The sequence below is a fragment of the Lissotriton helveticus genome, chromosome 5_1 (genome assembly GCF_964261635.1).
Source record: "Lissotriton helveticus chromosome 5_1, aLisHel1.1, whole genome shotgun sequence".
NCBI classification, from domain to species: Eukaryota; Metazoa; Chordata; class Amphibia; order Caudata; family Salamandridae; genus Lissotriton; species Lissotriton helveticus.
In genome coordinates this window covers 1,945,237,662-1,945,265,612 of record NC_136065.1, presented here as the reverse complement: position 1 = coordinate 1,945,265,612, position 27,951 = coordinate 1,945,237,662, and the positions used below count along the sequence as shown (strand labels likewise).

Below are 27,951 nucleotides of genomic sequence, written 5' to 3'. Positions count from 1 at the left end.
CTCTGCACTACTGAACTCGCAACAGGAGTCCCGGTAGGTGTCCCAAAAGGGGAGGGAAATAGGACGAGAAAAAGAGAGAACACTGCTACTCAACACAGCCTGGTCTAGCCCGGCACCTTCAAGGAGATCTGTTTGCAGAGTAGGGTCACTTTTTTGAGGACTTGCGTTACTCTATTAAATAAGAAATGCAACAGATTAGTACAGAGATACTCTTAGCCTTTGTCTGTAGGTTGCAGGAGAATACAACACGTCATTTCGTTTGCACAAAACACCCATAATCAATTAGGAACCGGCCCAAAGGCCTACATACGCCAGTGTCCATGCAATATGATCATCAGAGGAGTAACCAGATGCTTCCATGCGCAAGGTGCGGTATCAAGTTCACAATATTCATCTTAATATCAAAGTTCTATGCAAATAGTGTAGAAACAAAACTCTCAGAAGTTGGTAATGAGCTCAAACATAAAATTACCCTAAGCGTAAGCGTGAATACCAATATGAAATGAGTTCATACATAAAATGACCCAAGCGCTAAGCGCAATACAAATATGTAAATGCCATAGACTTGAATCAGAAGCCACATGTGCCAAACACCAGAGGTTCAATACAAATGGCAACTATGCAAGGACGAGCCTTCCGATACCAACAGAAAATGTCAGTCAGACAGCTTTTCACTTCATACGCAGCCTTAAGGCATGCTGCACTTAGCTGTCTGATGCTTGCTGCCGTTCCGGACCTGTTTATGCTTCTGTCCGATGGGGAAGGAGAAAATCCTGAAGCGGTGACCAAGAGATTAAGCCAAGCACAGACTGATGCAAGGCTTGGGCTTTTATAGCCCTTTCAGTAGCAGTTAACCACACAAGGCTAGCCACGCCCATAAGCATGCCAGGTGCCTATTAACAGCACATGTACAATAATGTGACACTGTTGCTAGCACCCAAAAACAACAAGCATTGGCAAAACAAGCACTGGCACCAACAAATACAATAAAAGGAACAAACCTTGGCAGTGGCAAAAAAAGGAAAAATCTAAAACGTGAGCAAGCAGGGACCCCTGAGGGTGCCGATATACCAGACAGGACGGGGAGCTCCCGATAGTTCCCCCACCAAAGGTACTCGTAGTGAGCGGGGCTTCATGGGAGGGTCAAAGAGATGCACAAGGCGAGGAGCATGGATCACAAAGGCAGGTTCCCAAGAGTTGTCATAGGGACCATAGACCTTCAAGGCCAGTAAATAGTGCAGCACGCCCCAGTTGTGTTTAGAATCCATAACTTTTGCCACCTCAAATTTCAACTGTCCATTCACTTGAATTGGGGGAGGCGGAGGAGCAAAGCGAGAAGCAGGGGAATGGGGACAAAGCAGGGATACATGAAGTACAGGGTGCACCTTGTAGTCCTCAGGTAACTTAAGTTCCATGGCCAAAGAATTCACTACCTTACAGATGGTAAAGGGTCCAAGAAAACGGCGAAGGACTTTTTTTGATCCTGCCAAATTTAAATTCTTGAAAGATAGCCATACACAATCCCCACTATGATAGTCAGGAGCATGTATTCCCAGTAGCAGTGTGCTTATTGTTATTACAGACAAATTCAACCAATGGCAAGACCTTATTGAATTGTAATTGCATTTATATAGTGCTTATTGCCCCTGACGAGGTGTTGTAGTGTTTTTTCAGCAGGTATCACGCTTCTCCGGAACCCACAAAGGATTAGTGTTGAATTAGTATATTGAGATATAAAAGTAATTTGAGTGGTGGATAGGTTAGTCCGTTATTTGGATTCAGAAGGAGAGCGAAGGATAGGAGAGGGAAAAAAGGTTTGTATTTCTATAGCGCTTGTTACCCCTGATGGGGTGCTGAAGTGCTTTTTTGGCGAGTAGTATGCTACTCCAGAAACCCATAGAGGATTAGTGGTGAATTAGTAGAGTGAAATATGAAAGTAATTTGAATGGTGGATACCTTAGTCAGTTATTTCGATTGAGAAGGGTAAGGGAGGGATGGAAGAGGGAAAAAGGTTTGCATTTCTGTAATGCTTGTTACCCCTGATGGGGTGTTGAATTGCTTTTTTGGCGAGTAGCACGCCACTCCAGAACCCATAAAAGAGTAGTGTAAAAAATTAGTATAGAGAAATATTAAAGTAATTTGAGTGGTGGATATGTTATTCAGTTATTTGGATAGAGAAGGGTAGTGGTGGGATGGTAGAGGGAAAGAGGCTTGCATTTATATAGCGCTTGCTAACCCTGATGGGGTGTTAAAGCGCTTTTTGGGTGAATAGCACGCTTATCCAACTCAGAGCAGCATGTGGAGACCAGACACCGTAGGATTTGTTCTAAGGATTAGGACAAACGTACATCTATCCCCAGAGAGGAACATTAACCCTGCCAGAAGCGCAATATGAGTTGGAGTTCACAGTCAGACACAATGGAAGAAGGTAACCCATGAAGACACACTATGTGTTGTATAAACAAAGTCACTACCGCACTAACTGTGGGAAGGGTTTTCATGTAAATAACATCTGCCATTTTTGTCAGGTAATCTCTCACTACCCAAATGACTGTGTACCCTTTGGACGAGGGTAGGTCCGTGATGAAATCCATACTTCTGGTGTTCCATGGTGTAGACGCAACTGGGAGAGGTTGTAAAAGACCTGCTGAAGGTGTGTGTTGTTTTTGCTTGAATACAAGCAGGACAGTCTTGAATGTATGTCTTAACATCCTGTATTAACATAGGCCACCAAAACCAGCATTGGCATAGGTCAATTTTCTTCTTTTCCCCGGAGTGCTTTGCAAGAACAGAGTCATGTCCACTGTGTAACACTGTTTCCTGCAGTTCTTGGGTGGTAACAAAGAGTTGGTCACCATGATACAAGAAACCCTGTTGGTCAAGCACACCAGAGGGATAAGGAGTAATATCTTTTACCTGAGCAAGTTTCTCCTAAAATTTAGAGAGAAACAGACTGCTATAATTCCCCCAGTTTGTATGATAGGTTGCTTCTTGTTTTGATCAGAATAGGTTGAGGAAAATTGAAACGCGAGTCTGCGTTTAGTTGTCCATTGCCGGGTCTAAATGTAATAACAAAATCAAATTAGTTAAAGAAGAGCAACCAGCAGAGCTGTTGTGCAGTCAAGGCTTTAATGTTTTGGAACAGAGTTGAAGGTTACGGTGATCAGTATGGATGGTTATGGTATGTCTGGCTCCCAAGAGATAATGATGCCATTCTAGGAAGGTGAGCTTTATGGCACGCAACTCTCTTTATGCCACTATATAATGCTGCTTGGCTGGTAACAATTTTTTTAGAAAAATAGGCAACAGGGTGAAAACATCCTGTTTCAGGGTCTCATCATGACAGGGCACCAACTGGGATGAATGTATGACATTGTTCTACATTCTGTCCATCAACTGTGTTTTTTGCAAAGGGCACCAACCACAGCATCGGATTCCAAAAAAAAAGGTTGAGATGGATCTGGATGTGACAGTAAAGGGGATTACGTGAAGACCTTTTTAACTTGCTGAAAGGCTCCATTAGCTTGTGAATCCCAGCAAAAGGGAAACCCCTTTTTTCAGTAAGCAGGTGATTGGTGACACCACCTTAGAAAACTGGCTTATGAAGCGCCGGTAGAAGTTTGCAAAACCTAAACATTGCTGTATCGCTCTCACAGATTTTGGGGCCTTCTATTGTAAAATGGCCTGCACCTTGGAGGTGTCAATGACAATCCCATTTGGGGTGATGACAAACCCCAAAAATTCAATGGTTGTGGCATGAAAAAATGCATTTCTCAGCCTTGGCGAAGAGGTGGTGTTCTGAGTTTTTAAAGGACCGCCAGTACATGCTATATGTGTTTTTCTGAAGTTGACGAATAGATCAAAATATCGTCAATGTAAACTGTGATATAGACGTCAAGGAATTCCTGCAGCACTTTATTGATAAAAAAATTGGAAGGCTGCAGACCAAAGGGCATCACAGTATATTCAAAAAGCCCACATTTGATTCAGAAAGCAGTCTTCCACACGTCTCCCTCCATAACACGAATTAGGTGGTAGGCTCCCCTCAGACCACGTTTCGTGTAGATACTGGAGTTACGGTCTTGGTCCAAAAGAACTGGTATCCGTGGCAAGGGATATTTTTTTTTCTGGTTGACTTAATTGCACAGTAATCTATACAGGAGCGCAATTCGCTATTCTTAGCGACAAAAAAGTGGAGATGACACAGGGGAGGTAGAATGTCTAATGAAACCCTTAGCCAGAAGGTCATCTTATACTCCCGGAGATACAAGGTTTCTGGTTCTGATAGAGCATAAACTCTGCTGCGCGATAATGCGACTCCTGGAAGGAAGTGAATGTGGCAGTCATATGTTCGATGGGGTGGTAAGCTTGTGGCCTGTTGTTCGCTGAAAACATCAGAAAAGTCACGGTATGGTGCAGGCAAGTCAACTGGTGTCTCAGCCATAGATTGGGTGGAAGCACAATGTAACCGGATCACTAGCTGTGGTTTCTCCTGATAACACGTTTGAAAACAATGTTTGGAATCCAGCGTAACTGTTCTTGCAACCTAGTCTATTTTGGGGCTATGTACTTACAACTGCGGGATGCCCAAAATGTCTCCAAATACTGGGGTGTCTATTTGGTGGAACTGAATCTGTTCAGTATGATTGTTGGCTCAAATCATGGTTAAAGGGTCTGTTTCATACATGATTAATCCAGAGGATAATTCAGAGCCATCCAGAGTTTAGACTGGTTCTGGGTGTTTTTCTGGATCATGGTAATACCGAGGGTCTTGGCTAGACTTAAATCAAAAAAGATACCCGTTGCTCCGGAGTCTAGAAATATGGGAACGAGCTTGCGGCGACCAAACCAAGGTCACATTCAAGGTAAGATGACTGGTTGAGGACGTTTTAGTATTAGCTAGGAGATGGGAGACCACATTCATGAGAGTGCTCGATAAGGTGGTCTCCATCTTTAAAGAGACAGATCGTTTTCTAGCTGCTCCATACCAGGTTATACTCCTACGGTTAACGCTACTTCCTTTTTTAGGAAACTGGGTTTATTACCACAATCCCAGGCAAAATGCCCTGCCTTCCCACAATATAGGCAAAGTTTAAGTTTCCATCTTCTATATCTCCTCTTTGGATAAAGGTCCCCAGACACTCCCTATCTGCAGGATTCTGTGGTGTCCTCGAAGGGACTGGCTGTTCCTTTCTTCTCGGTTTTCAGGACTAGCACTCAAGTATCCCCCTGTGACTTTTCACCTTTCTGTTCCCATAGACAGTTATCTAAGCTAACTACTAAATCAAATAAAGCAGAACATTCTGTTGGTGGTTCTACGATCTTGGCTATGGTGTCCTTTAAGTCGTCTAGTAGACCACAATAGAAAAGTGAGGTTCTTTTCTCCTCGGCCATTCTGTTTTGGCAATGAGCCGATTAAAAGAAATAATACATGTCAACAAATCTTTACTCCCCTGGTGCAAATTTAGCAGTTTGTTGTTGCTAGCCTGCACAAACGTGTTTTGCAAAGAGTTTGTGCATGTCATCTTTAAATCTTTCAAAATCATAAAGTAAGGGATCATTACGCTCAACAAGGGTAATGGACCATGCAGTCGTATTACGCCCAAGGTAAGAAATAATGAAGGCTACTTTAGCCGCATCACTTGGAAAGGTGTTGGGGCAACACAAGAACTGTAAATGACACTGAGTCATAAAAGCCCAGAATTTCGTATTATCACCAAAGAAGCGCTCATGTGTGGCTGACTGGAGTTTGGGGTTGTCACATCATGTTTCCAATAGGGGCTGGTTGAACAGGTGTAGAGGGTAAAGAAAACTCAAACCTAGGCAATTGCATTAAGATCTTGGGTTGTTGTTCTACCTTACTTTCATCCCATGGGTTATCTCGAAGCTTACATCACTGTAACTCCTGTTGCAATTCCTGATCCTTTAGTCTCAGAATCTGAAAGAGACCCGTTAGTGATAGATTCCTTACCTTAGAATATCCCCAGGCGTCAGGCAGGCTGGATTCTGAAAGTTTTTCTGCTTAGCAGTACCTCTGCGTGCCAGTAGGTGGCAACTTGCGGCTCCGCGTCCGTCACTGGCACCGTAGGCGCCGAGATGACTTCACGGAGAGTACTTAGGCACCACCCATGCGCGCTGTCAGTTCTTTCTTTTTCCGCGCCGAAAGCGCAGATCCAGATTGAGCACGTACCAGTCATTTTTTTACCACTTTTCTGAGACTTTTTTGTCTCCTTTTCTTGTCTCCTGGTGCACGTAGGGATGCCCGGCTTTAAGTCTTGCGGGTCACGCCACCGTAATATGTCGGTGGCGGACCCCCATGATGTCTGCCTCTACTGCCTGGAGCATGACCATGACTCCCGGGATTGTCGGGACTGCCATGCCTTGGACCCGAAGGCATTACGGGAGCAGTGCCGGAAGTTGCTGGAGGTCCGGCACTCCTCTCACCACCGCTTTGGGTCTAGGGGCCGTGTGAGGGACAGCTCGCGGGACCGGAGCCATCGCTCCTCGGACTGTAAGTCTTCACCTTCAGAATCCGGTAAGCGACGTCATACAAAGAAGTCAAAGAAGCTCGTTTGCTCTCCGACGTCCCCCCGTCGCTCCCCGGAGGTGGACGTGGGGGACAGGGGATCCGCCCCAGCGGCTCCTCCGGAGCCTGGGAGTCCCGCGGCCTAGCCGCTATACCCGGGACCGTCGGCGACTCCCGAACAGGTGCAAGAGTTTCTTGCTGCCATGGACCACCTGTTTAGGCCTTGGGCTCCCGCCGGCGCGGCTGCGGGCCGCGTGGTCCCGTGCCCAGATCCTGTTGGCCCGGTGGCACCCCCTCTGGCCCCAGCCCCAGAGCCACTTGATCCAGCACCCTCGGCTCCGGCGTCACAAGGTGCAGCACTGCTGGCTCCAGCCCCAGTGCTATTGCAAAGAAAAGGGGACCCCTGAAAAACTAGTGGCAAGTACACCTAGACAGGGAAAAGACAGTAATGTAAGCTTTCTAGGGCTACTTCAAACTAAACAATACCCTATGACATGATTAAGGGAAACACAATAATGACACTCAAACCAATTTTTTCCTTTTTTTTTTTTAGAAAAAAACAACATATTTATTGATACAATGTTCTGATTATTCAATGTATTATAAAAAAACAATTGATTACATGGAGAGACAATTAAAACAAACAATTACCATAGAGACTTTCACAAACGCACAACATACATACCACTTTCATTCCATCCCATATATACCAAAAACACACACTTGAATGTTGAAATTGATTTTCACAAAATATATAATATGGATGATATACAATATATGACGACCCAGAACATGAGCAATTTATTTGGATGGGTTAATGGGTCTTTTTGTTGAAACGGGTGTAAGGCTGACTCAACGCGCGTTTCGACAGAAACACTGTGTTCATCAGGAGTTTCACCTCCAGATGTTGAGCTGTGAAAGAGAAAGAATAATAATGGATTCATGATAATCTCATATATTAATACAAAAACTTGTCACCATTGTGTTATAGTTACATTTGATACAATAAGAAAAACTAAGACAAGACATGATGATAATAAATACACATTTAACAAGGTCTCACATTCACTTTAGATGGAAAAAAACGAGCCTGGATGGTAAAGAGGATCAAATAGTGTCTATAAGACAAAAATAAATACACATAGATTGCTAAGTAAACCTATGTGTCCAAAAACACATGCTAAGCTTATGAAAAAAGTAACAGAAAAAGGTGCAGTAACAAGATGACAGGCCTTTTCCTCACCATGTAGTCTCAAGATGACGTCTCCACGGTAAAAGAGGGGCAATAACTGTATGATCTTCCTCAAACGTAATTGTGACTAAACATGATGATGATAAAGAGAACACAATGTAATACATGTGCCCTAAATGTTATAAAATAAATGAGAAAAGAAGACAGATCACGAGGGACATATGGACTAATTACCTGAATAATGTCCAGAAGGGAAGATGAAAAAAGGACGAATTCCTAGAGAAACGCAGGTCCAAGGAACCGTGATAATGTAGCTGGTGGTGAAAGGTATATCCACGTTAGAAGCTTTATATATCGCTCTAAAAGAATTACAGGCAACAATAGGGGAAAGAAACTAAAATAAACACATTACATCGAGAAAGAATCCAATGTGTGAAACCACAGTGTGCGTCAAAGTCAGAGATTCCAGGTGATATATCTGCTTAGCTGTTAACTTATTTATGGAGAACCTAACTCGAGCCCGAGATAGGTACACAGCGTCCAGAAATGGCGTATGTAGGACGATGTCGTGAATTTAAAAGGACACAATAGTGATACAAACGGATTGCCAGTCCTGAATAGATGAAAGACTTGAGGCTGTGTGATAACAAACGGGATGTGTGTAAGTGTCAAAACTGAAATAATATGTACAAGAAAACAGTTTACATGTAACGATTAGGTGTGGCCTCCAGTCGACCATGTAAGGCAATGGCCATGTTTCAATGAAAAGTAACACGGGAGCAACCACAATTGCAGAAGCCTACCGAGAAGAAACGACTCACGATAATCCTTGTGGCAAAAAAGTGGCACACATTAATGAAGGTACGAACAAATATGATTATGTATGTGCAAAATACCACATATAAGGCATAGAGATTAGAAATGGTAAATGCTTCCCGGATATTATAATATCTCAAGGAGAACCACAAGGCGTGACTAGAGCGTAGCCGCACAAGGGAAGCGTTCAGTACGAGGCTTACCTGTAACATGAGAGGATAAACACGACGACAACGGGCAGCTTCTGGACTGCAGGCTAAACGGGCGGATGCAAACCCAAGGGAGTATCAACCGATACGAACAACGGCAAGCGTTTAAATGTTGAAATGGTGCTCACGTGACCAAACACGCGGTGAAACAGGGCGGAGCCTTGCCCGGCAGAAAATAACAAACGTCAATGAAAATAGAAAAAATATTCAATGGAGAGCGGCAGGAAAACAGATCACTGTATATGTATATAAACATGGATCATCAGATCGCAAAAAGTAACAGAAGCAGTGATGCAGGATATAAGTAAGATCGAGATCCAAAAAACCATGTGGAGCTAGATCATACATAACTCTCATTGGTGCCAATGCACCATTATGCTATCAGCCGATCGAAAACAGTAGTACAATAGATCAGATCGGAAAATCTTTATTCGGTTTTTCAAACAGAAAGAACCATAAAAATACAATAATACAATTTAAAAAGGTAATACACGGTAAAAACTAGATATACAACCATAAAATTCTCATGTGTTAAAATACATAATAATAACAACGATCACTATGGAGCAAGTATAATAGCAGCATTTATAAGCCATTAAGGGGCAAATTTATGATAACTGGCGCATCCCCAGGGTTGCGCCAGTTATTTTGCGCCGCTGCTCCGCCACCCATGGTGCGCCGCATTTACATTGCTATTTACAACAAGGGGTGGTGATGGACAGAGTCTCTGAATTGAGCAGAGTACTCTCACCCAGTCAAGAGATCAGGGCTAGATCCAACACCGTTTTTTAGCTCATTGCACCATCCCAGTTTCAGAACCTGGCTGTATGCAAATTAGTCTGTCCCTGGCCCAGTGCATCATGGGAACAGGGCAGACCAGACTACAAAAGCCAATTCTTACACTGGGAAGGAAACAAGCTTCCGGGGACCAGTTTCTGGCATTACAGCCGTCTTCGGCCCGGCTTGCTTGAATCCTGATGGTGCAATGAGCAAGGGACTCACATCTGAGTATACCCTTCCACGCTTAGGGTGGACAAAATTATTTACAACAAGGGGTGGTGATGGACAGAGTCTCTGAATTGAGCAGAGTACTCTCACCCAGTCAAGAGATCAGGGCTAGATCCAACACCGTTTTTTAGCTCATTGCACCATCCCAGTTTCAGAACCTGGCTGTATGCAAATTAGTCTGTCCCTGGCCCAGTGCATCATGGGAACAGGGCAGACCAGACTACAAAAGCCAATTCTTACACTGGGAAGGAAACAAGCTTCCGGGGACCGGTTTCTGGCATTACAGCCGTCTTCGGCCCGGCTTGCTTGAATCCTGATGGTGCAATGAGCAAGGGACTCACATCTGAGTATACCCTTCCACGCTTAGGGTGGACAAAATTATTTACAACAAGGGGTGGTGATGGACAGAGTCTCTGAATTGAGCAGAGTACTCTCACCCAGTCAAGAGATCAGGGCTAGATCCAACACCGTTTTTTAGCTCATTGAACCATCCCAGTTTCAGAACCTGGCTGTATGCAAATTAGTCTGTCCCTGGCCCAGTGCATCATGGGAACAGGGCAGACCAGACTACAAAAGCCAATTCTTACACTGGGAAGTAAACAAGCTTCCGGGGACCGGTTTCTGGCATTACAGCCGTCTTCGGCCCGGCTTGCTTGACGCACGCAGCTCCAGCTCCAGCAAGGCTCGGGGGTGCCCCATCTTAACAATTCTGCGTCAAGACCTACGCCTGCTTCAAGCAGGCACAGGGTTTTGACGCAGCATTGGCCTGAAAGTGACTGAGTGAAATCTTATAGATTTCACTCAGCCACTTTTGCGAGGCGCACCTGCCCCGGAACGCCCACCCTGCGCCGGAACGCCCACAAGTGGCACAGGGCTTTACAACGTGACGCATCTGCCTAGATGCGTCACGTTGTAAATGGGTCATAGGGATGTGCCACATTTACGCCGCAGTTGCGTGACACAAACGTGGCGCATTCCCAACATAAATCTGCCCCTAAGTCTCCCTACTAAAAAGCCAATCAAAAATAAAGTGCATTCCGGCTTTAACAGTTGCAAGTAACAAAGGGCTGGTCGGACCTGGGTAAAATTCTGTTTTTTTAAAAGGGGCTTTAAAAAGAACCTCCGGGGTACGTCATATAGAGAGCAAATAAATAAAAAGTGCACCAGATCCTGCGGAGACTTACTGTCGCAGCCGCAGTATGGAAGCACTTGGCCTCTATGAGATCCCCTGGGAACAGTTAATAAAAAATGAAAATAGTCCAATCGGAACCTAGTTAGCAGAAACCGTTCTTAGCCCGATATTGGCCATGATAAATAAGGCTCCATTAAAGGTGTAGTTTTCAACATGACATATTTGGGAATACTGGGTTTATTTAATTCCACCTCCTCACGAATTATTTGTTGTGATAAAGAGAAGGTTTTTCTCACATACTCTACATCAGCAGATGTGATCGTATCTGGATTTTAAAAAAGTTCTAAACGCCCCAGTGCAAGAAAACAATCCTTTAAGTATTTCAACCACGGGATTTTAAGCATATAATCCATGGATAGTGCTTCCTTTAAAAGCCGATGATTTAAGACCAAATCTTTATTAAGCCAACATTTTAACCAAAAGGTTAATGGCCGTATTGCTAGGGTATCACCAATAAAAGGTGTGCCAGTTTCTTCATGCACTATTAAGTTGGAAGTACCCTTTGGAACCCCCAACAGCTGTTTCAAAAAAGTATTCTCTGCCACCACGATGTTGTTGGCTGCCACATACCCCCAGAGTTCGCTGCCATAGCTGCCTACTGCCACACTTTTTGCCTGATATATCTTCAATAGTGCGGCAATAGGTCACTTGCCCATTTTCCTAGCAAAATTAAATATAGCTGCATTTACTTGAGTTATCTCACCCCTTTTCCTTTGGAGTAGTGGTCCCCATTTTAGCTGGTCGTTGAACAAAACTCCCAAGTAGGAGAATGTTATAGTCATGGGGACCTTCTCCCTGTTAACTCTAAATGGGTACAGTTTCTTGTTACGCTGCCCCACCTGCATTATATAGGATTTGGAGTTATTGATAGATAAATCACGGGCAGCCATGAAATTGTAAAAAGCGCTTAGTAGGATTTGGAGACTTCTTGCGGTCCTGGTCAAGAGGACAGCGTCGTCTGCGTATAATAAAACAGGCAAGCCCTTGCGGCCAACATAAGGATAATCAGCTCCAGTATGTAGTAGATACTCCTCCAAGTCATTAATATATAAATTAAAAATAAAAGGGGCCAGGATACAGCCCTGCCTTACACCCCTTTGGCCACTAAAATCCCTCGACACCCTAAGGTCCTGCGAGTACCTCACATTAGCCTTTGTATCCCGACGAAAGTCCCTCAAAAGGTTAACCAAAGTAGGCTCCACCCCCATGGCGCCCAAGGACTCCCAGAGTTTCCTCCGGTTGACACAGTCAAACGCGGAGGAAAGGTCCATGAACGCCATGTGGATGGTGCCCTGCCACGCCATGGTGTATTTCCTAATGACCATGTACAGATTGAGGCATTGCGTCATTGTGGAGTGACCTGGCCGAAACCCATATTGGATTTTAGAAATGACCCTGTGTTCATCGGCCCAGGCTGTCAATCTGTTCAGGATTACTCCTCCCACCACCTTGACCACAGAGTCGATGAGTGAGAGCGGCCTGTAACAGGTGGTACTGTTACGGTCACCATTCTTGAATACTGGCACTATCATAGAAGAATCCCATGACCTTGGGCAGCCATGTTCGGCGGCTGCATTAAGCACGGCAGTGAGAATCGGGGCCGAAAGGAACACTTTGGATTTAAATAGATCTGGGGGCATACCATCTGGTCCCGGTGCTTTTTTGCTCGATAACCCCGAAATGCCTTTCTCAACCTCACTCATTTTAAAGAGTGGTAGAGTTACACTTTGGAAATCTCTATCCACTTCTATCAGGGGAGTGTTACTATTAAAAATAAGACTGAAGTGAGATACCCACTCATCTTCAGTGATATTGGTACCAACTGAGTTATCCCCTGCCTTGTCAAACAGTGGTTTATTAATAATTCCCCAAAATCTCTCACTATTACAGAGAGTGTTGGGATCTAACAGTTACTGCCAGGTTGTATCCTTAATTTCTGCCTTACGCTTTGCCAAGGCCTTTTTGTAGGACAGGCGTAACAACCAAATCATTAGAGGGTCTCTAGGGCATTTCTTCAGAGCTGCCTTTAGCTTTCGGGCTGCTTTTGAACAAGAGTGGTCAAACCACCTCGGGTCCCTACATGAGGGGCCCGAAGGCGGGACAGTCAACATATGGCTTACTTTTGACACAATCCCGTCAAAGGCTAAAAGGATGTCTGGCTAAAGGGATGCAGGGGACACACACACACAGACAGCTCAGGGGCACAAGTTTTATGGATCTTGTCATAAAGTAGGTCTGAGTTCACCATAGACCATTTTAACCGACGCCTTCCATCGTACATTTCAAAACACCTTGTTTTGTTATTTTTGCCTGCAAGTTTAAAAGGTTACCATCCAATAAAATACAAACAGGGTTATGATCGCTAGATATGCTTTCTAATATTTTAATGTTTAGAACAAACAAGGGAACCCACTAGGTAAGCAAGGACCAGGGGTAGTAGTTATATCAGACAACAAAGGTCCTTGACAATATTACGTTAGCAACTTGGAATAATTATAGGCCACAATCTGCACTATAAGGAAGGTGTCCAGCCGGACCCTATTTAATAATCAAGAATGAGAACCATAAGGAGCATTCAAAACACACAAAATGACAGTGGGACACAATCCTGTATCCAGTACAAACAACAACATAAATGGACAAACCAATATTTACAAGGGTGGGGAGTTAGTCAGACGAATATATAAAATATTGAGGTGCTAGTGGGTACACAAATATCAAAAATCAGTCTAGCTGCACTCATGTAGTATAACACAGATAAGTCACACAGTGGAGAACTAGTGTACAACTACATCAATTGTCGACGGCGTTTCGATCCATTTGAAATAAAGGATCATCATCAGGACTGACATTGTATCGCCTGAATTGCAAGCCTTGGCTCATGCGAGATGGTATGAGGTGGTCCAAGGTGGTGGGTGTTAGGAGGGAGCTCCTATAAGGGGCGGATCTCTAGTGGTAGAGATTGGTGGAGCCGATGGTATTCAATGTAAGATTAACCAAGTAGGCAATTATTAGGGCCAGATAGCGTTGTCGCATCCGGGAGGTTCTGGAAAGGAATTCCGATTCCGGGTAGTGACCGGTTGGCGGGATGGCAGCCGATTCCTTGGAATGGGAACGGCATTCACGGCGCTCGATGAAGGGATGAGCGGCGGTACCCAGAGGCGCCGCTGGCTATGAGCCGAACCTGATAGTTCAGCAATACCACGTCCTCTGCGGGGCAGGATCGCGCCTGATATATTTGATTGTAGGCCATTGGAGAGCAAAATATGATCAATGAAAAAACCCCAGAATGACCTTTAAATGTGGGAACAGACTGTATACTGCCGACATCCTCCAAGGACATAGCTGAAATTAAATCAAATTCATTTAATAATTCATTCAGCATATCACGCCGGCCTGAATGTTCAAAATGGAGTCCCTCCATCCTGTGGCAACCCAATACACCCATAGCAGTATTCATAGGATTCCCACAAGGGTGCACATTAAAGTCCCCCATGATGAGGATCCGATGAGAGAGACCTTTACAGTGCTGCCTGATAAAATCGCCCAATTCAGCAATCCTACATTCCCCTCTAACGTTAACAGCATTATAAAAATGAATCAGGGTCATCATTACCTTCCCTCTTTTTATGGTGACTGCTTGAATATTAGTATTATTAGTAGTTAATGTTTTAACAGCACAGTTCAAGGCTAAGTAAATGTACAGAGCCAGACCCCTTTGGCTCTGCCACTTCGTGATGGTTCAGCCGGCACAAAAAAACTTTTGTAGCCTTCTAAAAAAATATCACATGCCACCATCCAGGTCTCTTGCAGGCAGATCACCGGAAATAACTTTATGAACTCTACCCACTTTGGGTCTTTGGCCTTGTCCGCCAGCCCAGCAATATTCCGGGAGATAACATTATAGACCGTTTCCTTACATACAGCCATATGCGAAATTCGAGCTGCAAACGTTCTCCCTAGTGGGTCAGCATTATTGGCTGTCGAACTATCCCAGGAGAGCAAATAGGAATGTGGAGAATCACTAGGCGATTGGTTAGGGGTTGACTGCGTATTGGCTGTAGGTCAATCTACCCCTTCCAAACCTGAGAGCATGGCAAAGCGGTTGGAAGTGGAGATGTTAAAACTAGGTCCCACTACGTTACTCTCATATGGGTTCCAGTGTCTTGATCGTTTAGTAAATATGGAGCGGGTGTAAAAATAGCTTAGATCTCGTGTTGAGATTCCTCCCCCACCTCTCTCCAGACACCAGTCTCTAATGTGGGGAATTACTCTACGGTCCCTAAAATTAACAATAATGACATCCCCCTGTATGTCTTTAGGTCTATGTCCCACCCATCCTAATCTTCTCACATGCAGAATTTCTCCATCTATGTTAGGGGGTAGCGGCCTGTTCAATAAATACGTGGGTTATAATGACAAATATGACAAGAAGAAAGGTATAATAACCATCGATGATAGAAAATAAGACCCAAGGGAGTGAAAACAACACATATGATGTATAGAATATGTAGGGCCAGATTGAAAAATGAACCAGGAGGCTCTAAGTGAGAATCAATGGGTACACATATGTGTTTAGATTAGACAATAAGGTATTCAATGCCATATTAGTAGTTGTACCTTATGGCTTAGTCCATGGTATTTCAGAGTTCAATCCATTGATGTGAGATTTAAGTAGAAAAATCCAGAACACCTCTCGTCGTTTTCTAATCGGCTCAGCTAGCTGTGTGTTTTTAATTTCGATTTTTTCTAAGTTAAGCCATCTTATGTCATTTTCACGATGGTTCATCTCAACGAAATGTCTTACCATAGGGGCGATTTTTTTTTTGTTTTGATAGCAGAACGATGCTCTGTAAGGCGTGTGGAGAACTGTCTAGACTTTTCACCCACGTAACCTTTGTTGCATGGACAAAGTAGCAGATATACAACATTGTCTGTTTTGCAGTTGGTGAACGTCCTAAGTTTTATTTCGTTGTTTTGATATTTGAATGTTTCAGCAACTATTGCTCCATCACATGCCCTACAAAGAGAGCATTTATGGTTCCCCGTGATGGGATGGTTTCCACCTCAGGACTTTTGTACAAACGGAGGTTGAGTTTGCATTCTAGAATGAACTATTAAATCTTTAAGATATTTTTTTTGCGCTTATGGACAAACATAGAGCGCAGAAGTTTATTTTCTGGTTCTGAGTTGGTATTCAAGATATGCCATTGAGAGTTTATGGTGTGTCGAATTTTTTTGTTCAATGTAGAATGTCTGGTTACGAATACCAATTGTGGAGGGTCTTTCTTGATGTTAGTTCTAAGTAAATGATCCTGATCGTAGAACCTAGCCCTCTTGTATGCCTCTCTTACCAATTGTTTAGGGTACCCTTGATCTATGAATTTTTGTTTCATAGTAATTCTGGTGTCAAAGTCCAATAAACTGGTGCAATTACGCCGAACGCGTAGAAATTGCCCCATGGGTATGCTCTCACGTTGGCATTTCGGGTGGTAGCTAGAGAAGTGTAGTAACATATTTCTAGCTGTGGGTTTAGTGTACAGATCCATTTGAAGGGTGGAGTCAACTTCTTTGATTTCTATATCTAGAAATTCAATGCACCCATCGCCAATTTTGGCAGTAAAACGCAAATTTGTATCACAGAGATTGATCCATTGTATGAACTCTTGAAGCTTGATTTGGTCATCCTTCCATATGAATAGTATATCATCGATATACCTGGACCATTCATGTATAGACTCGAAGAAGGGGGCTATTTCGTTGTAAATGAATTGGTGCTCAAAAAATGGCATATATAGGCTATTGTGGGGCCACAAGATGCCCCCATACTTACACCCTTCACCTGTTTGTAAAGGTCCCCATTAAAATCGAAGGTATTTTCATCGAGTACGATTGTCAAAAGGTCAACTATGAAGGGAACATTACACTCAATATTATAAGTGAGAATGAACCACTCCACCGCTGTAATAGCCTCAAGCTGAGGGATGTTGCTATATAGGGATTCGATGTCCAAGGATACTAATGTATCAGTTTGTTTGTTAAAACGAAGTCCTTCAGTTTTTGAGATCATATCTTTAGTGTCTCTAACATAAGATGGAATCTTAGAGACATATGGACATAATACTTGATCGATGTATTTAGATATGTGTTCTGTTGCTGATCCTATGGTTGTTACAATAGGTCTGTAGGGAGGGTTATTGATGTCTTTGTAGATTTTTGAGAGCCCGTAGACACTGGCCATACAGGGTGATTCCACATTCATATAATCACTTTCTTGTTGGCATATAATGCCCTGTGCAACTGCATTGTTTGTAAGAATGCTAATTTTGCGAAGAACTCTGGGTGTAGGATCTAACTTGATTTTAAGATTAATGTTCAGAGTTCATAAGAAGTGTGTTCATGTTAGCTACGTAAGTGTCCGTATCAATTAAGACGATGCCGCCCCCTTTATTACAGCTTTTCACTGTGAGATTTCGTTGGGTCTTTAAAGTATTTAGGGCCAATAGTTCCTCTTTGTGTAGATTACGGCGTCGGCTTGGGGATATATTTAATATTCCTCTCTAGTTTTTCCATGACAACCGATTCAAAAATACCCACCTCTGGGCCAACTTGGTTCAAAGTTGGGGTAAACACTGAAATCGGGCGAAGGCCCGATAAATTGTCTTCCTGATTATTTTGGGGTGGTCTATTTTCAAAGAACTTTTTTAGGCGAATCTTCCTAAAAAAGGAATGTAGGTCTTGGAATTTCTCAAAAATGTCGGCTCTAGTGTAGGGAACAAACGATAACCCTTTAGATAGAAGAGCAACTTCATGATCTGTGAGGGTATGTTTTGGAAACTGCCCTTGCCACAGGCGCAGCACTGGGTGCCGTTTATACCGCCCCTGTCCCGGTTCCAGACCATTTTGTTCTGGCCTGGGATCCACGTTGGGATGCGGCTCCGGCGCGGCCCTGGTTGGTGCCGCTTCCGGCGCCGCTGACCCCCTCTCCGCCTCAGGCCCTGCCGCTGCGGCCGGCTCCTTCTACCTCCGAGGACCCCCTTGCACGGCAGTGTGACTCCGAGCAGGATTGGCTGGATGACCTTCAAGATGCGGGTGAACTTGATGTGTCTTCTGACCCAGGGTTTGCATCGCCTCCGCCTACTATGGAGGAAGGATCTTCCTATACTATGGTGCTGCGTCGCTCCGCAGAGGCTCTACATCTCGACCTCCCTACGGTGGCCCTTAAGACAAATCTCCTTATGGAGGTGCTCCAGACGGCGTCTATGTTGTCGGAGCCGCTGCTCCCTTTCAAGGAGGCCCTTGTCAAAGTCCTCTTGGGTACTTGGTTGCGACCGGTCTCGCGGGCACCGGTGGATAAGAACGTCGCTAGGCGCCTTCGTCCGGTGCCTGGTGATCCCGCCTTCTTGACCACTCACCCCACTCCTGAGAGCCTGGTCATTCAGACCTCGACATCGCAGAGTGCCTTTCCCTCTGCTCTGCCGGATAAGGACTCTAAGAGGCTGGACCAATATGGCAAGAGGTTGTTCTCCTCAGCCAGTTTGGGGTTGAGATCAGTTAATACCGCCTGCTTTTTGGGCCGTTACTCCCACGCAGTGTGGGATTCTGTGGCAGAGGTTCTGCCTCAGTGCTCTGAGAAGGTCCAGGCTGTCCTTTCCCAAGCGATTGCGGAGGGCAAGGATGCAGCGAAGTTTGCCATCAGGTGTGGTTTGGACACAACTGATTCGTTGGGCAGGGCAATTTCCACGACGGTGGCGTTGCGTCGCCATGCCTGGTTGCGTTCCACTGGGTTCTCACTTGATGTCCAGAGCTCGCTCATGGACATGCCCTTCGAGGGCTTCCATCTATTTGGTCACAAGGCGGACAATGCCTTGCAGTGCTTTAAAGACTCACGTGCCCCGGCCAAGTCTTTGGGTCTTTCCACGAAGGCCCCTGCCAAGTCTGGGTTTTGTTCCTTTCATGGCCAGGGTAAGAGCACCCAAGCACGCTCCTCCGCTAAGCCTGTGCAGAACCAGCCCCAGCTTGGCCATGGCTTCCGCAGGGGCGGGGCGGGTAACCAGCGAGCGGGTCAGGCCACCTCCACCCCCGCTGCTTCCGCCTCTAAGCCTTCCTAATCCGAGCTTCAGGGAGCACCCTACACCGGTGGGTGAGAGGGTATGTCACCACCTCCGCCATTGGTGCGAGATTACCTCTGACAAGTGGGTGCTGCCGATAATCTGTCAAGGTTACTCGCTCCCCTTTCTGTCCTCCCCTCCAGCCATGCCACCTCAGTACCACCACATGTCGGGGGGGGAGTCATTTGGCTCTTCTCCGTCAGGAAGTCATGGCCCTCTTGGCAAAAGGGCCATCGAGCGCGTTCCCGGTCAGGAAGTAGGGAGTGGTTGTTATTCCCACTACTTCCTGATCCCCAAGAAGGACCAGGGGTCCTATGCCCCATCTTGGACCTCTGGGACGTAAATTCCTTCCTCCAGAAGGAGAAGTTCAACGTACTGACTCTGGCTCAGGTCCTGGCTGCCCTGGATGGTGGCGTTAGACGCTTTTTGTCGCGAGTGGAGCTGCGGTCTATTGTACACCTCTCTATACCACTTCTGCCCAGAGTGCTGAAGAAGATCAGGCGCGACCGGGCCCAAGTCATTCTTGTGGCTCCGGACTGGGCTCAAAGAGTTTGGTATCCCAAGCTACTCAGTATGAGCATCGACCCCCTAATCTGTCTGCCTCGTCGGGTGGATCTTCTGTCGCAGCAGCAGGGGACGGTCCTCCACCCGAACCTGTCCAGCCTCCACCTCCATGCTTGGAGATTGAGCGGCAAAAGTTGACACCTTTCGATCTTCCTCCCGAAGTCTGTGATGTCATACTGGCAGCCAGGCATCCCTCCACAAAAACAGTGTACGCCTGTAGGTGAACCAGGTTTGTGGCATGGTGCACAGCTAAGACTGTGGATCCCCTTTCTGCCCCGCTTTCTGAGGTTCTTCTGTTCCTTCTTTCTTTGGCCCAGCAGGGCTCTGCTCTGGGCACTATGAAAGGTTATCTTTCAGCCATCTCTGCCTTTCTACGGCTTCCAGATCAGCCTTCTCTTTTTATGTCCCCGGTTGTTAACCGTTTTCTTAAAGGCATTACGCATACGTTTCCACCAGTATCCTTCATAATGCCTCAGTGGGACTTGAATCTTGTCTTGACTTTTCTGATGTGCGCTCCCTTCAAGCTCCTTCATAACTGTCCCTTACGCCTTCTTACTCTCAAGACGGCTTTCCTGGTAGCTATCACCACAGCCAGTAGAGTGAGTGAGCTCCAGGCTCTTTCTTCTAAACATCCTTTCCTTTCTGTTCATCCGGACAAGGTGGTTCTAAGGACTCGTCCTTCTTTCTTGCCAAAGGTTGTCACGCCCTTCCACATCGGGCAGACCATCACTTTGCCCACCTTCTTTCCGCCTCCGCATCCTTCAAGGGAAGAGGAGAGGCTCCACCGTCTGGACCCAAAACGTGTGCTCGCATTCTAGCTGCGATACAAAAGGGGATGATGGACGGGGCGTTTGAGCAAATCAAACACTCACCCCCAGTCAACTGAGCTGGGTTTAATCCATCACCATTCTTTAGCTCACTCAGCCACCCCAGTTCAGACATGGCCATATGCAAATCAGTCTGACACTGTGCCTCATGGGAACAGTCCAGCCCGAACTGTCAAGCCATGTCTGCACTGGACCGGAAACAAGCATCCTGGGACCGGTTTCGGATTCATAATCCTCATCAGCCAGGCTATCTTGCATCCAGTGGCCATGTGAGCAAGGGACTCACATCTGAGCATACCCTGCCACACTTAGGGCGAACAAAGCGATACAAAAGGGGATGATGGACGGAGCGTTTGAGCAAATCAAACACTCACCCCCAGTCAACTGATCTGGGTTTAATCCATCACCATTCTTTAGCTCACTCAGCCACCCCAGTTCAGACATGGCCAAATGCAAATCAGTCTGACCCTGTGCCTCATGGGAACAGTCCAGCCCGAACTGCCAAGCTATGTCTTCCCTGGACCGGAAACAAGCATTCTGGGACCAAGGTCCTCATCAGCCAGGTTATCTTGAATCCAGTGGCCAAGTGAGCAAGGGACTCACGTCTGGGCATACCCTGCCACACTTAGGGCGAACAAAGCGATACAAAAGGGGATGATGGACGGAGCGTTTGAGCAAATCAAACACTCACCCCCAGTCAACTGATCTAGGTTTAATCCATCACCATTCTTTAGCTCACTCAGCCACCCCAGTTCAGACATGGCCATATGCAAATCAGTCTGACCCTGTGCCTCATGGGAAAAGTCCAGCCCGAACTGCCAAGCCATGTCTTCCCTGGACCGGAAACAAGCATCCTGGGACCGGTTTCGGATTCATAATCCTCATCAGCCAGGCTAATTTGAATCCAGTGGCCAAGTGAGCAAGGGACTCACGTCTGAGCATACCCTGCCACACTTAGGGCGAACACAGCGATACAAAAGGGGATGATGGACGGAGCGTTTGAGCAAATCAAACACTCACCCCAGTCCACTAATCTGGGTTTAATCCATCACCATTCTTTAGCTCACTCAGCCACCCCAGTTCAGACATGGCCATATGCAAATCAGTCTGACCCTGTGCCTCATGGGAACAGTCCAGCCCGAACTGCCAAGCCATGTCTTCCCTGGACCGGAAACAAGCATCCTGGGATCGGTTTCGGATTCATAATCCTCATCAGCCAGGCTATCTTGAATCCAGTGGCCAAGTGAGCAGGGGACTCACGTCTGAGCATACATTGCCACACTTAGGGCGAACAAAGCGATACAAAAGGGGATGATAGACTAGGATGCTTGATTCCGGTCCAGGAAAGACATGGCTTGGCAGTTCGGGCTGGACTGTTCCCATGAGGCACAGGGTCAAGGCTGATTTGCATATGGCCATGTCTGAACTGGGGTGGTGTGGAGTGCAAAAAAACGATGGATTTAGGCCCAGATCTCTGTACTGGGGTGAATGTAAGACATTGTTCTGCATTCTGTCCATCAACTGTTAGTTTTGCATTTGTCACCCCGAGTGGGATGGGTATGCTCAGACGTGAGTCCCATGCTCTCCACACCACTGGAGTCAAGCTATCCTGGCTGAAGACGGCTGATAGCCAGAAACCGGTCCTAGGATGCTTGATTCCGGTCCAGGAAAGACATGGCTTGGCAATTCGGGCTGGACTGTTCCCATGAGGCACAGGGTCAAGGCTGATTTGCATATGGCCATGTCTGAACTGGGGTGGTGTGGAGTGCAAAAAAAGATGGATTTAGGCCCAGATCTCTGTACTGGGGTGAATGTAAGACATTGTTCTACATTCTGTTCATCAACTGTTGGTTTTGCATTTGTCACCCCGAGTGGGATGGGTAGGCTCAGACGTGAGTCCCATGCTCTCCACACCACTGGAGTCAAGCTATCCTGGGTGAAGACGGCTGATTGCCAGAAACCGGTCCTAGGAAGCTTGATTCCGGTCCAGAAAGACATGGCTTGGCAGTTCGGGCTGGACTGTTCCCATGAGGCACAGGGTCAAGGCTGATTTGCATATGGCCATGTCTGAACTGGGGTGGTGTGGAATGCAAAAACGATGGATTTAGGCCCAGATCTCTGTACTGGGGTGAATGTAAGACATTGTTCTGCATTCTGTCCATCAACTGTTGGTTTTGCATTTGTCACCCGAGTGGGATGGGTATGCTCAGACGTGAGTCCCATGCTCTCCACACCACTGGAGTCAAGCTATCCTGGCTGAAGACGGCTGATAGCCAGAAACCGGTCCTAGGATGCCTGATTCCGGTCCAGGAAAGACATGGCTTGGCAGTTTGGGCTGGACTGTTCAAATGAGGCACAGGGTCACGGCTGATTTGCATATGGCCATGTCTGAACTGGGGTGGTGTGGAGTGCAAAAAAACGATGGATTTAGGCCCAGATCTCTGTACTGGGGTGAATGTAAGACATTGTTCTGCATTCTGTCCATCAACTGTTGGTTTTGCATTTGTCACCCCGAGTGGGATGGGTATGCTCAGACGTGAGTCCCATGCTCTCCACACCACTGGAGTCAAGCTATCCTGGCTGAAGACGGCTGATAGCCAGAAACCGGTCCTAGGATGCCTGATTCCGGTCCAGGAAAGACATGGCTTGGCAGTTCGGGCTGGACTGTTTCCATGAGGCACAGGGTCAAGGCTGATTTGCATATGGCCATGTCTGAACTGGGGTGGTGTGGAGTGCAAAAAAACGACGGATTTAGGCCCAGATCTCTGTACTGGGGTGAATGTAAGACATTGTTCTGCATTCTGTCCATCAACTGTTGGTTTTGCATTTGTCACCCCGAGTGGGATGGGTATGCTCAGACGTGAGTCCCATGCTCTCCACACCACTGGAGTCAAGCTATCCTGGCTGATAGCCAGAAACCGGTCCTAGGATGCTTGATTCCGGTCCAGGAAAGGCATGGCTTGGCAGTTCGGGCTGGACTGTTCCCATGAGGCACAGGGTCAAGGCTGATTTGCATATGGCCATGTCTGAACTGGGGTGGTGTGGAGTGCAAAAAAACGATGGATTTAGGCCCAGATCTCTGTACTGGGGTGAATGTAAGACATTGTTCTGCATTCTGTCCATCAACTGTTGGTTTTGCATTTGTCACCCCGAGTGGGATGGATATGCTCAGACGTGAGTCCCATGCTCTCCACACCACTGGAGTCAAGCTATCCTGGCGGAAGACGGCTGATAGCCAGAAACCGGTCCTAGGATGCCTGATTCCGGTCCAGGAAAGACATGGCTTGGCAGTTCGGGCTGGACTGTTCCCATGAGGCACAGGGTCACGGCTGATTTGCATATGGCCATGTCTGAACTGGGGTGGTGTGGAGTGCAAACAAACGATGGATTTAGGCCCAGATCTCTGTACTGGGGTGAATGTAAGACATTGTTCTGCATTCTGTCCATCAACTGTTGGTTTTGCATTTGTCACCCCGAGTGGGATGGGTATGCTCAGACGTGAGTCCCATGCTCTCCACACCACTGGAGTCAAGCTATCCTGGCTGAAGACGGCTGATAGCCAGAAACCGGTCCTAGGATGCTTGATTCCGGTCCAGGAAAGACATGGCTTGGCAGTTCGGGCTGGACTGTTTCCATGAGGCACAGGGTCAAGGCTGATTTGCATATGGCCATGTCTGAACTGGGGTGGTGTGGAGTGCAAAAAAACGATGGATTTAGGCCCAGATCTCTGTACTGGGGTGAATGTAAGACATTGTTCTGCATTCTGTCCATCAACTGTTGGTTTTGCATTTGTCACCCCGAGTGGGATGGGTATGCTCAGACGTGAGTCCCATGCTCTCCACACCACTGGAGTCAAGCTATCCTGGCTGAAGACGGCTGATAGCCAGAAACCGGTCCTAGGATGCTTGATTCCGGTCCAGGAAAGACATGGCTTGGCAATTCGGGCTGGACTGTTCCCATGAGGCACAGGGTCAAGGCTGATTTGCATATGGCCATGTTTGAACTGGGGTGGTGTGGAGTGCAAAAAAACGATGGATTTAGGCCCAGATCTCTGTACTGGGGTGAATGTAAGACATTGTTCTACATTCTGTTCATCAACTGTTGGTTTTGCATTTGTCACCCCGAGTGGGATGGGTATGCTCAGACGTGAGTCCCATGCTCTCCACACCACTGGAGTCAAGCTATCCTGGGTGAAGACGGCTGATTGCCAGAAACCGGTCCTAGGAAGCTTGATTCCGGTCCAGAAAGACATGGCTTGGCAGTTCGGGCTGGACTGTTCCCATGAGGCACAGGGTCAAGGCTGATTTGCATATGGCCATGTCTGAACTGGGGTGGTGTGGAATGCAAAAACGATGGATTTAGGCCCAGATCTCTGTACTGGGGTGAATGTAAGACATTGTTCTGCATTCTGTCCATCAACTGTTGGTTTTGCATTTGTCACCCCGAGTGGGATGGGTATGCTCAGACGTGAGTCTCATGCTCTCCACACCACTGGAGTCAAGCTATCCTGGCTGAAGACGGCTGATAGCCAGAAACCGGTCCTAGGATGCCTGATTCCGGTCCAGGAAAGACATGGCTTGGCAGTTCGGGCTGGACTGTTCCCATGAGGCACAGGGTCACGGCTGATTTGCATATGGCCATGTCTGAACTGGGGTGGTGTGGAGTTCAAAAAAACGATGGATTTAGGCCCAGATCTCTGTACTGGGGTGAATGTAAGACATTGTTCTGCATTCTGTCCATCAACTGTTGGTTTTGCATTTGTCACCCCGAGTGGGATGGGTATGCTCAGACGTGAGTCCCATGCTCTCCACACCACTGGAGTCAGACTATCCTGGCTGAAGACGGCTGATAGCCAGAAACCGGTCCTAGGATGCCTGATTCCGGTCCAGGAAAGACATGGCTTGGCAGTTCGGGCTGGACTGTTTCCATGAGGCACAGGGTCAAGGCTGATTTGCATATGGCATGTCTGAACTGGGGTGGTGTGGAGTGCAAAAAAACGATGGATTTAGGCCCAGATCTCTGTACTGGGGTGAATGTAAGACATTGTTCTGCATTCTGTCCATCAACTGTTGGTTTTGCATTTGTCACCCCGAGTGGGATGGGTATGCTCAGACGTGAGTCCCATGCTCTCCACACCACTGGAGTCAAGCTATCCTGGCTGATAGCCAGAAACCGGTCCTAGGATGCTTGATTCCGGTCCAGGAAAGGCATGGCTTGGCAGTTCGGGCTGGACTGTTCCCATGAGGCACAGGGTCAAGGCTGATTTGCATATGGCCATGTCTGAACTGGGGTGGTGTGGAGTGCAAAAAAACGATGGATTTAGGCCCAGATCTCTGTACTGGGGTGAATGTAAGACATTGTTCTGCATTCTGTCCATCAACTGTTGGTTTTGCATTTGTCACCCCGAGTGGGATGGATATGCTCAGACGTGAGTCCCATGTTCTCCACACCACTGGAGTCAAGCTATCCTGGCTGAAGACGGCTGATAGCCAGAAACCGGTCCTAGGATGCCTGATTCCGGTCCAGGAAAGACATGGCTTGGCAGTTCGGGCTGGACTGTTCCCATGAGGCACAGGGTCACGGCTGATTTGCATATGGCCATGTCTGAACTGGGGTGGTGTGGAGTGCAAACAAACGATGGATTTAGGCCCAGATCTCTGTACTGGGGTGAATGTAAGACATTGTTCTGCATTCTGTCCATCAACTGTTGGTTTTGCATTTGTCACCCCGAGTGGGATGGGTATGCTCAGACGTGAGTCCCATGCTCTCCACACCACTGGAGTCAAGCTATCCTGGCTGAAGACGGCTGATAGCCAGAAACCGGTCCTAGGATGCTTGATTCCGGTCCAGGAAAGACATGGCTTGGCAGTTCGGGCTGGACTGTTTCCATGAGGCACAGGGTCAAGGCTGATTTGCATATGGCCATGTCTGAACTGGGGTGGTGTGGAGTGCAAAAAAACGATGGATTTAGGCCCAGATCTCTGTACTGGGGTGAATGTAAGACATTGTTCTGCATTCTGTCCATCAACTGTTGGTTTTGCATTTGTCACCCCGAGTGGGATGGGTATGCTCAGACGTGAGTCCCATGCTCTCCACACCACTGGAGTCAAGCTATCCTGGCTGATAGCCAGAAACCGGTCCTAGGATGCTTGATTCCGGTCCAGGAAAGGCATGGCTTGGCAGTTCGGGCTGGACTGTTCCCATGAGGCACAGGGTCAAGGCTGATTTGCATATGGCCATGTCTGAACTGGGGTGGTGTGGAGTGCAAAAAAACGATGGATTTAGGCCCAGATCTCTGTACTGGGGTGAATGTAAGACATTGTTCTGCATTCTGTCCATCAACTGTTGGTTTTGCATTTGTCACCCCGAGTGGGATGGATATGCTCAGACGTGAGTCCCATGCTCTCCACACCACTGGAGTCAAGCTATCCTGGCTGAAGACGGCTGATAGCCAGAAACCGGTCCTAGGATGCTTGATTCCGGTCCAGGAAAGACATGGCTTGGCAGTTCGGGCTGGACTGTTCCCATGAGGCACAGGGTCAAGGCTGATTTGCATATGGCCATGTCTGAACTCGGGTGGTGTGGAGTGCAAAAAAACGATGGATTTAGGCCCAGATCTCTGTACTGGGGTGAATGTAAGACATTGTTCTGCATTCTGTCCATCAACTGTTGGTTTTGCATTTGTCACCCCGAGTGGGATGGATATGCTCAGACGTGAGTCCCATGCTCTCCACACCACTGGAGTCAAGCTATCCTGGCTGAAGACGGCTGATAGCCAGAAACCGGTCCTAGGATGCTTGATTCCGGTCCAGGAAAGACATGGCTTGGCAGTTCGGGCTGGACTGTTCCCATGAGGCACAGGGTCAAGGCTGATTTGCATATGACCATGTCTGAACTGGGGTGGCGTGGAGTGCAAAAAAACGATGGATTTAGGCCCAGATCTCTGTACTGGGGTGAATGTAAGACATTGTTCTGCATTCTGTCCATCAACTGTTGGTTTCGCATTCTATCTGCAGCATGCACAGCAGTTCTGGGTGGATGATCAGCGCTTTGTTGGCTACGTGGGCGTCAAAAAAGGTTGGGCGGTGCACAAACGGACCATCTCCCGGTGGGCCATTCTGTGCATCAAAGCATGTTACTCCTTGGCCAAGTAGGTGCCTCCTGTGGGGCTGCGTGCCCATTCGACCAGGGCAACTGCAGCCACTACTGCCTTGGGACGCGGTGTCCCCTTGCAGGATATTTGTCAGGCAGCAACGGGGCCTCGCTGCACACGTTTACCAAGCACTACTACCTTGACAGTCAGGTCCGGAGAGACAGCTTCTTTGCCCATCTGTGCTCAGTCACTTTCTGGTGTAATCCTGTTTGCAGACCCTCCACCGTGGTTGGTATTGCTGGGGTAAGGAATCTATCACAAACTTGTCTCTTTCAGATGCACAAGTTACTTACTTGTGTAACTAAATATCTGTAAGAGACATTAGTTAGTGATAGATTCCTTACCGCCCCGCC

The 27,951-nt window shown here is 47.0% G+C and overlaps 1 long non-coding RNA gene across 1 annotated transcript; it reads right to left on the bottom strand.

Annotated features, from left to right (window-relative positions):
• Window positions 1–7,118: 7,118 nt before the first annotated feature.
• LOC144753902 (uncharacterized) lies at window positions 7,119–8,830 on the bottom strand. Its single transcript, XR_013594591.1, has 4 exons — window positions 8,738–8,830; window positions 7,953–8,032; window positions 7,770–7,845; window positions 7,119–7,438 (listed from the first exon to the last, which is right to left on the bottom strand). It is a non-coding gene; the product is annotated as an uncharacterized LOC144753902 (long non-coding RNA).
• Between the last annotated feature and the right edge of the window lie 19,121 nt (window positions 8,831–27,951).